This window comes from Strix uralensis, chromosome 18 (assembly GCF_047716275.1).
Source record: "Strix uralensis isolate ZFMK-TIS-50842 chromosome 18, bStrUra1, whole genome shotgun sequence".
Lineage (NCBI taxonomy): Eukaryota > Metazoa > Chordata > Aves > Strigiformes > Strigidae > Strix > Strix uralensis.
In genome coordinates, this window is record NC_133989.1 from 8651168 (window position 1) to 8664880 (window position 13713).

At 44.1% G+C, this 13713-nt stretch overlaps 1 protein-coding gene across 3 annotated transcripts in view; it reads left to right on the forward strand.

Moving 5' to 3' along the window:
- The window catches only part of NFATC2 (nuclear factor of activated T cells 2), a 94296-nt gene that overhangs the window by 14069 nt on the left and 66514 nt on the right, over positions 1-13713 (forward strand). The gene's annotated exons all lie outside the window — the stretch shown is intronic.

Genomic DNA, 13713 nt, shown 5'->3' on the forward strand with positions numbered 1-13713 from the left:
CACAGAAAATGGAACAGGAGAGATTTTTAAAAGGAAGGTGCCGTGCTGAGGAAAGGTTGTATGAGTTAAAGGCAACTGGTTGCAAGGAAATGAAATTAAATTGGTTTCAACAGGTTCTATTTGTGTTCAGCCCCAGAGCAGGAATGGCAGTGTTGACCCGGGGGTGACAGGGCTGGGGTTCTCCTGCTGACTGCAGACCTGGCGCTACTTCTCAAATGACAGATGTGAACACACTACCCTTGGGATTTTTCTGGAGCACTAGGACTTGTCCGTAGCAACTTTCTTGAATCCTGTGCTGTCTCTTAGACATTTGGACTTAAACATTGAGAAGCCAAGCTTGCCCTGAGTGGGAGAAGCCCGACAGAGTGGTGGGATTTATACTAAAGCTGCAAGTCCCATTCACATTCCATACATTTTACAACCACTTTTGATATACTGCTTTTCCACTGTTTTGATTACCTTTTCTAAAATATAACTTTTTTTTTTTTAAATGATTTGGAAAAAAATTCCTATGAAATGAACCTTCCATGTGACTAATTATCCAGCTGAACCTTCTGGAGGAAGAGATGGTGGCTAGTTTTTGCAGCATGGTGTTGGTCTGCAATACTTATTTTTTGAAAACTGCGTTTTGCATGCAAGTTTCTTCTTTTGGGTGCTCTGAAGCTACAGACCAGCAGATCTCATATCCTCTAGGCCTTATCTTGTGGTTTATCTTTCTGATGCTGCTTCCTCTTCTTCACATGTCTAGCCCTGAGAGTTTGTGCACAAGACTGTGCACTAGTTGTGTACTCCAAGTATGGCAGGATAGTCTGGTTAATCAAAACCTCTGGCTAGATGGGCCACGTGGAAGAGGGCATTTGCTTCATTTGTCTAGGGGAGGAAGAGAGAAGCCATGCATGCCATGTAGTATTCACACCATCTAACTTCAGAGACCATCTAGAGTCACATGGAGAAGGGTAGGCTCCCAGTTTAGGTGTTCTGAGTCACTTTTGGGAGGAAACTACAGATTGCTGTTAGCTGCAGAGAAACTTGGGCTTCTATTTTAGGGATGTAAGTTGAATGCCATTGTGAATGTCCTCTAGATGTTAAGTCACTGAGAACAGCAAGGAAATCCTGCGCAGCAAGGTCAAAGGTGAAGTTTGCATGCACCTACCATCTTGCAGGCCCACCTGGTCACTGAGACTGCAGAGGAGGGGTAGGCATGATTGGTTTCCAACCCTTTTTCACCAAAGTTTGGGACAGCTGCTTATTTGTATCCAACTGCTTCGGTTAAGGCTCTGGAAGACACCGTCCATTAGGAAAGGCAGTGACTGCTCCTATGTAAAGAGCTTATGGATGTGACTGGGATAGAGGTGGCAACAGAAACACAAACGTAGCTCTGTCGAAGTTCACCCTGCAGCAGCACGCCCTGCCCAGAGGGGTAAAATGCCCATATTTGCATGCTCTTAGACAAACATCTGCTAGCAAGGACATGGATATATTTGAGTTCTGCTTGGGACAGGAGAGATGAACTAGATGATTCCTTGAGATCTCTCCCAGCATTGTTTTCAAGAATCCTTCTAGGAGCTCCCACCTATTAAAGAAAGTAAAATTTTTAGGTTGTTGGCATTGCTCACTCTCCTGTTGTCCAGGGGAAACAGGGCATGTGGTAGCAGTTGAGTAACACTGGATGCTGGCATAGGTGTCTTTCACCTACTGCCTACAGGAAAATGTGGTGATAAGAACCCCTCTGTTTCAGGGAGAATCAGATTTTCAGCTCTTCAGCAAAGGTTCTCCTGTTTTTGAACTGTTTAAGGCAGTGATGAGAAGGAAAGAACTTTTCAGTAGCAAAGTTTGGGTCTGGATGAGCTTCATCCCATGGTCAAGCAGAGTCTATGGTCCCTTAAAAATATTATTTTGAAGATATTCATTAAATTTAGTGGTTCTGGTTTTGTCCTACTGCTTTGCATTGAAGACAGATTTTTTTTCAAGATGGAAATGATACTTCACACAATTGTGTGATATTTCAGGGAGTTCTAAGCACAACTCTTATCCTTCCCTCAAAGGAACTAGAAGGGAAAGGATAAGCTTTTAGGGAAGATGGACAATCATTTGCATAAATCAACCGCTCAGCTGTACTCTGGATAGCTGATCTGTACTTGTTTCTTTAGAAGTGGTTGCCTTTACATGTGTTGCAGCCCAGGGGTATAAATGAGACAAATCCATTTCACATCATAATCTTCCCACATTCTGAAGTCCTCTGGGGTCCTTGGAGATGATCACTGTGAGATAAATGTGTGATTTACTGCTGCATTCACCTCACATAATTGAGAGTGGTGACACAGGGCATCGATTTCAGATGTGCATCTGCCATGGAATGTAGAGAAGCTGAGGTATACTGTTTTGTTAAAGATCTGTTTACGAGAACTCAGATAAGTCTTGGGGTCAAAAAGTAAATAATATGCTTTTTTACTTCTTTTTTGTTTTCTTACTATTTCTATTTTTTTTTCCCCAAGCACCTATGTGTTTTGGACTTACCTTGCTGTAAACAATCCTTGAGGAAGCTGGTGTTTTACATAGCTCTTCTGCACAGTAATTTATAGTTATATTCTCAAAGGAGTGTGCCTGACTCTGGCATTTTGGGTTTTTTTTATTGCCATCTTAGCAAATCTTTCCCTGATGTATTGCTTCTCTAACTTATCTTTACAAAAGGCTTAAATACTTCTGAATGAAAACCAGCACATAAGTAATCAGTAGCTCATTTGCATCTCTCACTTTGTTTCTCTCACTTCCACCACCGTTTGTTCATCAACAAACCTGCTTTTTTCCACTGCTTGTGTCAGATAATCAAATCCATTCAGCACAACCCGAGGCTGCAGTGTTCGAAAGCAGCTGAGGAGGTTGGTCACTCCGGCCCCCATTTTGCAAGGCAGCACCTTGCCCAGAGCACATCCTGCATCAATGGTCCCTGACTTGGGGTGGGGAAAGACTCCTCAGCCAGAAAGTTTGCGCCTTCCTTCAGCTGGAGGTTTCAGATGCTTGGGCAGCCTGACATGGAGCTGGCTGAACCCGTGCCTGGGATGAGCATTGTTCGGGACCTTTGCAGAGAGCAGTCTCGGTGGCTGGTGGGGCTGGTTGGGCCGCTGCCTCCCACCCTTTGGTAACAGCTCAGGTGGTTTGGGCACTTCCCCAGGAAGTGGGAGCCCCATGCTTGGTCTCTCCTTCACCGGTGGGGCTCAGCCCGCGGCTCACACAGGCTCCCCAGCCACCGTGCACTGATGGGCAGCACCTTTCTCTGCCCCCTGCAAGCTGTGGTCCCCTGCAGACAGGAAGGCAACATCCCCGTGACTTACCTTGGCTGCTGCTGGGTTCTGTGGTCTTTGGTCAAATGTGGTGGGTTAAACTGAGTAACAGGGCTGGGAGTGAGGAGGAAATATTTCCTTCAAGTCAGAGCATCAGGGCTGGCTCCTTCCCCATCTCCCACTGCAGCAAGAGGGGGAAATATCACAAGTGGACTGAGACTTCAGTCCCTGCCTGCTGCTGCTGCTATCCTAAAATCACCTGGGAGTTGTATTTATTTAACAAAAGCCCTGCTAATGCAGATGTCTTGGACATCAGTGAGGTCTTCAGTCTCTTCTGTTCTTGGCACATGTGGCATCAAAAGCTGTTGACAGTTCCTTTAACAGAGGTTCAGGAGCAGTAACCTCCAGCACGGCGGTAATGGGCAAACTGGGCACAAGTCACCTTCCACTGGCAGCAGTGAACATGGAAAAGGATGTCCCCCCATGGGCTTAATTTCAGAAGCAATGGGGAGGAGGTAATTCTGTTATCAGCTATCATCCTACTGCCATAGTTACATCTCCTTTACTGGCTTGACTGGTGAAAATTAAATATATTACCCAACTACTTAACTTGGTACAACATCCAAACATAGACCAGGTCTACAAAACCCCAGTGCTCAAGTGCAGGGCAGCAGGTCCCCTCGACCCATCATGTGCCTGTGTGTGCTAGTCTCCTCCTCACTTCTCCTCTTTAAAGCAGGAAAGCTGTATGGAGAGGGGCTCCTGTTCAGTACAGCTGACCCAACTTTCCCCTGGGTTTTAACTTGTAAAATTGTGGTGACTTTCACTGCCTTTTTTTTTTTTTTTTTAAATTCAAAAGAAGCTGGAATGGTAGAGTTGTTAATGGAGCACACAGGCGCTGCTTTACAACAACAAACGTATGTTCCACTTTTCCTTTTATATCTGAGTTTTGCCGTATGTGTTTTCTTGTGGTTTCGAAGTCAAAGGAGACATTGTTTTCTAGCCTAGGTTTCCCATGGGGCCCTGACTTTTAACTGTATGTGACTTCCAACTTTCAACTAATTCCTTTAAGCATTAGTGAAACCAGAACCTGTGATGGAAACACAAAACCAAATCACAGCTTGGTACCATGATTCACACTCTCACAGATACCGTTGGGCTGAAGACGTGCTCCTGCTGAAACCCAAACCAGCCTGCCCAGGAAGATTTACTGTTGAGGGCACATCAGAGGAGTTGAGTTTGTTCTTTTCTGCCCATCTTCCCAACTGCCCCTGTTTAGCATAAGAGGAGTCTGAGGTCCGGGATGAAGCCCTACATGTTTGCACTTCCGTGGGCAGGCTGTGCTGGACTTGTGCAGTGAAGCTGGATCGTGCTATGCAATATCTTTGTATCATTCTTGTGGCCTTCACTTCCCTTTTTTAGTGAGCGGGAGCCTCGCACAGGCTCTCAGAAGCTTTTGACTCTTGCAGGGATTTCTGCCCCCAACTCAAGAATGGCATATGACAGACTGACTGCATGTTTCATGCCTGATTTACCTGCAGGACTACTGGGCTTGTTTGCACAACTGTGATGATTGTAGGAGCCTCCTGAGCTTTGAGCTGTTGTGTTGTGCGTATGTTTACTGTTGTTATATATGCTAAGGCAGGGATAGATATGCAGTGCCGAAAATGCAGATTTTAGGTACATCTGGAAAATTTTCTTCGAAACTAATATCCCATCAAATGTAAGGGTAGGTCAGTATCCCTCACACTGTATTGCTAGTGTTCTGGTATCATGGCTGTAGGTTGAGATCTGTTTGTCTAAAAGCTCAGTGGAGCCACCAAGGAAATGAAATTGCTAGATAAATCAAAAGTAGTGTAGGAAAACACAGGTGAACCTGAAATTTGCTTTTGTTTAGATGCGATTCTGGACTGAAAAACAGTGAATATCAAATATAATATCTGATAAACCAAGATTAGAGGAAGTGCTTTCTCTAACGCAAGAAGAGAGCTGCTGAATAAGAGTGAGGATAATTAGCTACTGGGAGAATTTAACTGGAGATAAGTTGTATCCTCTGTTGCTTAAAGTCTTTAAACTGGGTCTGCATACCCCTGTGTGAAACGGATGCTGTCACCCAGATGTTACGGCTGAGTGAGTGCAGCTCACCCCAAAGAGAAGGACAGGCAGGATTGCTCCATGGTGCAGCTGGCATGCAGAGGTGCAGGGCAGATGATCAGTGAACCATGTACCTTGAGGGAGCAGTGAGATTTTCCCATGTGCCAACCTGCTTTGAGTTAGAGGTGAATGAAAAGCCCTCACTGAAACTTTTGAGCCCAATACAGAATACATTGCTTTTGATGGAAAGTAGTTTGGCGGGGGTGAGGGGAAGGAGAGCATACCAGATGGTTTGAGGGTGATGCCTGTGCTATGCAGAAGGTTTGGGTTATTCCTTGGATTAGAAATGTGCCTGGATTAGGCAGATGCAAGATTTAGGCTACTCTTTCATGTACGCTCTCATTGTAGGATTGCACATGGGGGAGTCAGTGCACAGTAAAGCAAAGTTTGAATTTATGGCTGTTTGCTGTGAATGCGGACGCTTCCAGCTCAGCAGTAACGCCAACATAACTTATCCCATTCAGGGCGCACTTGAGTATCCACAGGAGATGTTCATGCAGGGTGGATAGTGTCCTGTAAACTCACATCTGAGCTCTCTGTTCACAGCTTTCACTGTCCAGCTAAGCCTCCAGTTCCTCCCTTCCTCTCTCAAGACCAATGTCTATTGAATTGGAAGAGCCTTGCGCCAAGCGAGGACTCGCACCTGGGTCTCCCGTGTCTGGGGGGAGTGTTGTGCTACAGGGCTAATGGCTGTTTGGGGGAAAAGAGACTGGACTCCTGCCTGATGCTGCTCAGTGAAAATTTTCTAGGGTCTCTATTTCATTCTGAAACAACTGTTGAAACCCTGATGCTTCCAGCATACCTGAGTTATTCTCTCTGAGCATGCCTTGTGTTGTGGGTTTCAGCATGAGAAAGAAATTGGGGAGGAGAGAGGCTCCTGGGGTTTGCTTTTATTTCTTTTTTTTTTTTTTCCTTCCCTTTTTCATTTTCCCAAAAATGCTGTTTGGCCAAGATCCTTTCCAAAATCTGGCTGACATTCAGTCAGATAGCCAGTGCCTGAGTAAAGTCCATGGTATGGTTCCTGGACCCCAAACCTGCCTCGCAAGATGCCCAGCACTAAGCCCTGGCAGAGGGCTCAGCTCTGGGGATTTGGTTCACTGCAGTCAAATCAATCATCTCAGGCCGAACCGAGTAACTCCAAGATGCTCTTACTGCTACTGCTGTCGCATCTTCCCCCTTGTCAGCATGGTTGCTCTCAAGCTTTGTGCCACATCCCGGTTGCACAGCATCATGCTCTTGGGGCTGCACCTGAAGCATTGCTGCCTTGCCTTTCTGCTGGGAAGGATGAACTGACTGTGGCAGAGGAAGCTGCAAGGTTAGGTGATAAGAAAGCAGCTCTGCTTGCCACCCTCCGTTCTGCTCCAGCTGGGCAGAGGCTGGTTCCCACAGTGCCTCCGACAGCAGGCAAGGGAACAACTTCAGTAACTGGTGGCAGAGCCCCGTGCTGAGAAACTCCCCCAGTGAGATTCTGTCAAAATCAGCAGATTTGCACCCTCTGATTTACTTGTGGCAGAGAGAGTTTTGTCATGCTGGGGGAAGTATAAATCTTTTGTCATGAATGTACATGGAAGCTGTTTAATTACACAGCTGGCTTTCTTAGTATGAAAAAGTTCATATTTTCACACAGCTATGAAAATCTGATCTCCAAATCCCCATATCTGTACACGTGCAGTAGTCAGATGCATAGTGCCTCTTCTTTTAAGCTTTCAGCCAAAATAGTCAAAGCATCTTGAAAACAGGATCAGCAGTTCACAGGAGTAGGGAAACTAAGGCACAGGGAAGAAAGAACTTGCTTACACTGGAATGTAAGGTCAGTGTCAGGATAGTCAGGAACAAAACCAACTGCTTTCTCCTGAGAGCTGCAGTCTCTGTCCCAGACCTGTATTTTAACCTCATGTGGAAGCAGACATCCCAGTTAGACACTGGAAGTCTGGTTGTCATTTACTGTAAAGAGCAGCAGAGCAAACGAGATTCAGTCCTTGGAATTTTGACAAAATTGTCACCAAAATAAGAAACACTTAAAACTGAGTATAATAAAACTCATCATTTAGCAGAATCAGATGTTCAAAGGATTATCTTTGGAGGCCTTTTTAGACTGCTTCGGTAAGGAGCAAAAAGAACCAAGACAGAGATTTCCTTCTGGTTTGCGTTCATTTGCTATGTCCCAAGTACATTAAATTGAACAAAAACATGTGACAAGATGCAACTTTATTGCTCAATGTCAGCTCTAACTGAAGCAGGCAGGCAAGTTGCTACATGATACGGTGTCTGGATGAGGTCTTTGTCTTAATTACTGACAGCTATTGATATGCCACTCTCCCCAAGACAATACAGTGAAATTTTCCATCTTGGCAGGAGTATTGTTAAGTAAAGACCCTCCAAAAGTCCTTGAAATTGTTGCAGTCAAAGGGTATTAATGATGAGAATTAACGATCACATCCACGATGCAAAGTTGCTTCCACCAGGAAGGGAACTGAATAGGCGCGACAGAAACACTGGGCTAAGTTGGGACTATTCCGACAAGCACATCTTCATTTTGTCCGCTGTGGAGTGTCTGAAAACGCTTGCTGGCACGTAAAACAGCCTCGGAGCTGATGAAGAGTCTGAGCAGGGGAATAGTTTGTGATGTCAAAAGCTCTCGCTGTTTCTAGAGGAAGGTGGGCGTTGGGCGAGCTGGGGCTCCTTCCTAGGGCAGCCGGTGCTGCAACCGCGTGCCTCTCCTGGCGAGCTTCTCAGTGCTTTCTTATCTTCTTGTGTACAGCAGGAAAAGGGAAGCAGTAGGAGGAAGCGATTTCTCACGCGGCTTTGTATTTGCTTCTAATTAAATGTTGCTAGTTGAACTCTGTTTTCCCACTTTTCACTACCAGCCGGGGATGGTCTAGCTGAATCACCCCGGCGCTGTTCTCAAAGCTGACCACACACATGCACACCCCGTTCAGGGGGGAAGCTGGAGTGACTTCCACGGGGAGATAGCAAGTAATATGCAGCGGTTAATGGACTAAGCCTCATGTTACAGTGAGCTGAAACAAGCAAGAGAGCTGATTACTTTCAAGCAAATAAAATAACCAAGACTAGTGAATTCATTCCCCAATTTTATACTTTCCTTCTGGCAGTAGCTTGCGTTGTCTAGACAGGAAGATGTGTGCAATCAGCTTTAAAGATGCAGCTTTATACCTCCCAGGGGAGAAAGCCCTAAATTCCTGATGAGCAAAGCTCTGTTGGGATGAATGGGAAACAAATTACTCCTTTCTACTCTCTAAGGCAACTGGTGTCTGTATCACACAGGGCAATGTTCTCGCTGGGGTACTTCAACGGTGCCCGTAAGATCTTTTGTCTTGCAAAGTCCATCACTGTTGGCATGCAGCCTTTCAGATGTGCAACACCCAAACTAGAAATCCCCAAGAAAATTTGGCCTTGAAACCCGTCAATTAAAAAGGCAAAGGCTTGCAGTACTAGTGGAAACTGAGGTGTTGTGGCCAGTGAGCAGTGTTACCGCACGTTTGTGCCGTTTGCAGAACAAGGTCGGCAACCCCAGCAGTAAGGCAGAGCGTGGGGACGTGGGGACCTTGGGTTTCTCACTGCACTTTGGCTGCTTGTCCCCTGCAGGACCCAGCAAATCACTGCATCTCTCTGCCCTGGCTTCCCCATTTAAGAATAAAAAAATTATCTTACTTATCTCCTGTGAATCCTTCTTCCTCTTGCTACTAATGTAATTCCATACAAAATATAATAATATTTAATCTCAAGTAAACGTGTCCAAGATTCAAAGATCTAAATTCTGAAGGTTTCACTAAATTCCCCCTGTATATGCGTATGTTGTATCTGTAGGTGATAGATTCTACAGAATCTTTAAGGGATTCACCTTTCTTTCTGACTCTGCTGTCAATTTATCACTTGGTTACCAGACGGCATAACTAAGCAGTGTTGCAGGCTTCACTTGTGCAAAGAGAGTTGCTCTTCTTGCAGCACAGCAAAGGTGAACCTGTGTTTTTAAATCCCGCCAGCCAGAGGCAGTGCCAACTGAGGGGATGCATGCAGGGTTTGGTACATCTGAACACTAGGGTAGGGACTGATTTAGATGTAAATTTTAAACTCTGGCTTTAAATGCTTGTGTATTTGGAGCTGGAGTCTCAGCTTGTAAGAAGACCTGACTTTTGCAATAGTGCAGGAAAAAAAAAAGTGTTTCATATGCCTAATGTGTGGTCTCAATGGTGGCAGTTGCCAGTACTGCCACAGGAACTGTGTTCAGGTGGGTAGCTGGACTGCTGATACGCGGCAGCTGAAGGCACATCTGCTCATTTTTTGCATGCAGAATTACATGTGCTTTCCTGAAAATGGCACTTAAATACCTCCTTTTCCCAAATTTGACTGGTATTGATCCATGGATGGAGTGCAGAATGAATGAATTCTATTTATGCAAAGGTGAGCCGATGATTTTAATCATGCCACACATTTCCATTTTGTTAAAAAACCCAATCATAGCAGCAGACCAAACAAGAAAAGTCTCCTTGTTTTCTGAATGATGTTATTTGTTTATCTGCCAAAGTGCTTTGCATTTCCTCAGGTCACAGACCAGCCCATGTCTGGCTATGTTAATATTATAAGAGTTATGCAAAAGCAAAGTTTAAGAAAAATCTTTCAACTGAAAGAAATAGGATCTTAAAATCCCAAAATAGAGTATGGAAAGGTACACATCATGTCTGGCTTCTCTTTCCCCTTGTGGCAAATGTGACTCAAAGGAGTTGGGTTTTTTCCAGCTCGATCTGTATACAGTTTGGGGGAGTTTTATTGTGAATAGGTCACCTTATAATACACAAAAATATTTCCTCCCAGAGTTCTGTATTCATAAATCTTTCTTGATTCTCACTTTCTTGAAACTGAAATCCAGATGATTTCGTTTTCTTCGCGGAAAGAAGAGTGAAAAAGAGTAAAGGAACACCTTGGCGTGGGGCTGGTCCTCTGTTCTCGTCTCTGCTCAAACTCCCGTCGCAGGGCTTTGCGCTCTCCCCTCGGGCAGCTGCCGGGCGAGCTGCCCTCTCCTTCCCGTGAGATGAGCAGAAGAGTAGGACTGGAAAACTGAGACTTTTGAGCAGCTTGGTTGTTGCTAAGGGAGGAAAAAATGAATTTCAAAGTTATTATTTAAAAAAATGTTTTAAGTCTTCACTTCTCTGTAAGGTTCTTTAAGAGTCACTTTTGCTCCTTCTTTGCTTCGCCAAAGAAAAGATCAGCGTTATGGTTAAATACTAAAGCAGCTGCCTAGCATAGAGGAGGTGAGTGTTTATTGAGAGTGGCAGTCTCTCATACTTCAGTTTTGAGGGAGACGTATATCTGAAACATAGCTTTAATGCATTCTTTCATTCTAGCTCACAATTAATTTTTCTATATAAAAATGCAGCACAAAATACTAGCTCGTGTCTGTCCCTGCAAAGTAGGGTTAGCACCACTGTTCCCCTGTTACGGGTAAACAGAGAGGTTATATGACATGACCAAAGCTATGGTGGCAGAGCTGGGTGTAAAATGCTGATTTTAAAGTTCCTGGAGCATTTCTGTGGGCTGTCCATCTTCATTTTTTGTTCCTAAGTCATCCTGATGTGTTTTTAGCAAGTAAAAGGTAGATGGAAATGCTTATGGTAAATAATCCCCTATATTATCCTTTAAAGCATAATCAATTAACTCAAGGACACACCATTTTAAATGGAGATACTTGACTATTTTACATATATTTTTCTCTTTCTATTTGCATTTTATAATGCTATTTTTATTTTACAGTGATGTCATCCCAAAGTATTGCCATAAATTACCCAATAATTATGCTACTTTCTTCCACTGATCAAACAGTTGATTTAAAATCTGGTCCTATGAAGGACCAAAAGGCCTTTTACTATGTGTTTTATACCCTCTTGTCCAGCAGATGATACAAACATTGCCATATGAACAGGCAATCAATTCCCTTGTTCTTAAGTATGTATACATTTATACAGACACACACAGACGTACATTTTATTAGAAGACCATGAATAGTTTTACCTTGTGAGCTCATTCTACACATGTGCAAAAACACCACTTAAAATTACTTTTAAAGATGGCCAGCATTAAAAACTGTGTACGTAGCCAGTTCTGTTATAGCTGCTACTGACTGTGCTCACAGGGGGCAAATTATCTTTTGTAATTTATTATCTGTTTTCCTCTGTTCCAGAATCCCACCTATAACTCTGGGATTTTGTTCTGCCTGGACAGAGGGCAGAGGGAAAGCTGCTTTGCTGTCACTGTAATAACCGTTCCAGTCGTCCAAAGGATCCTCTTGTCATTGTAGCTGGATCCACAAAGAATTACTCTGTCAGGCATGACAATAAACATGCTCAGTACTTAAAAACTACTCCCTCTCCCCTTGTAAAGACAAGATGACTTTTGGTCATACAATGGGTTTTCATTGAAGGCCAGGAAATCTTGGGTTTTGAAAGTATCGTACTTAGGATGAGTTTCAGTGTGGCTCCCAGAGGACCTGGGCTTAATGGGCCTCCGTGGATAAACAGGGTCTGATTCCTACATTCATGCCTGTTCCCAGCAGATCTATCATTTTGACCTCTGTCGCCTTTAATCTTCTATACACTCTATACATTTCTAAATCTCCCCATGGCTGCCATGGTATTTATCACATTCTTGGCAACACTGCTCCTCCAGTACCAACCCTTGTGCTGGGAGTCCAGCTCCGCTCCTCCTCCACCTCGCTCCCAGAGCCAACTGGCATGTTTGCACAAAGTCTTGTACCCTATTTTACATCCTCACAATCTCCCGAAGCGCTTGTGCGAGTGAGCTATGGTAGGTGTCTGAGCTGCAGCTGGGCTGGATTCTGTAATTCTTTCTTGCACAAGCCCTACTTGAGGCCTGTGAACTTCAATGGAGCTATTCATACAAGTGGAGGCTGCAAATTCGGGCCCTTGGGTTGTAAGGTCTCTGGGGCATAGACCCTGTCTTTGTATGCCTTGCAAATATGTGCTAGATGAGTAATGATAGCTCAGAAGAGTGAGTGTCGCTTTACATTTGCCATACTGGAGGAAGGTTGCCAGGATTGCATTGATGCTGCATGTGGTCCCCTTCCAGGGGGGAATTAATCCTGCTATGCAAAGATACCTCCTGCTGAGTGGTGAAAAGAAAAAAGAAAAAAAAAAGGTTTGGCCATGAATACCATTAGCTTAATCTTCCTTTTCTCTGATCTTCCAGTACTATTTGCTTTGTATGGCTTCATCAAGGTTTTGTATGTGGACGAAATAATTGAAAACAAATTTAGCATGTCTCAGACCATAAAGTTCCCTTTCAGCTAGATCACTGGCTATGCGGTAGATAAATGTCTGTTTTTCATTTTTGGTTATGTGAGAATTTTAGAATGGTTTGATTTGTAATTTTGAATGTTAATAAAGAAGGAGAAATTTCCTTGTCTCCTGGCCTATGGAGGCATTCTGGCTTTCTTGCTTCTCTTGTAGCAAACGCTGTTTATAAAAATGTTATTTAGTGCAAAAGAGTCTGTTTATGTCCTTGAACTCTAGAAGCCCCAATCTCTAAGGTCAATGAAGACATCCTTGTGCCAGGTACTGTACAGTCACAGACTAAAAATGCCATCTCTACCTGTATGGATAGTATTTTAACGCAATGCAAGAGAAATGGCTGGAGTGAACAAACAGCTGGGGGAAGGATGAGTTTCAAAGAGCAGTGAATTAACACCAGTCCACAGAATTGATTTCTGGAGAACAAGAACATATTTCCTTTTAAGACTATGTAAGAATTCTGCAGGCAGGGAGATTTGTAGGGTGGAGATGTAGATATTAAAAGGGAATATCCTCCCTGGAGGAAGAGGCTGATGGGCAGAAAACACAGTGTTGTGAGTGTTTAGGAAGCTGGTGCTGGTGTTTGGGGCTGAATTTGGGAAATTTGGGAATAGATGTTGATAACTGAGTAGAAAATAAGAGCTGAGAGGGCAAAGAGAAGAGCAGAGCTTTGAAGATGAAGGCAGGCAGCTTATGTCTGGTGTGAGGGACACAGGTAAAGCTGGAGAGATGTGAAGCTTGGGGTGACTTGAGCAAAGTGAGGAGTTGGAAGGACAGTCCTTCCAGCTGGGTTTGAAATGGATGTGAGTTGGGCAAGACTGCACGTGCCAAGGCCAGAGAAAGGGATATAGCAGGGATCATTAATTTCTGAAATGTTTATACATAGTTTAGCATTTCAGTTCTCAAAATCGCAGACACGTTCACTAGATAGTTCCTGTTTAGGGGGGGGAAATTAT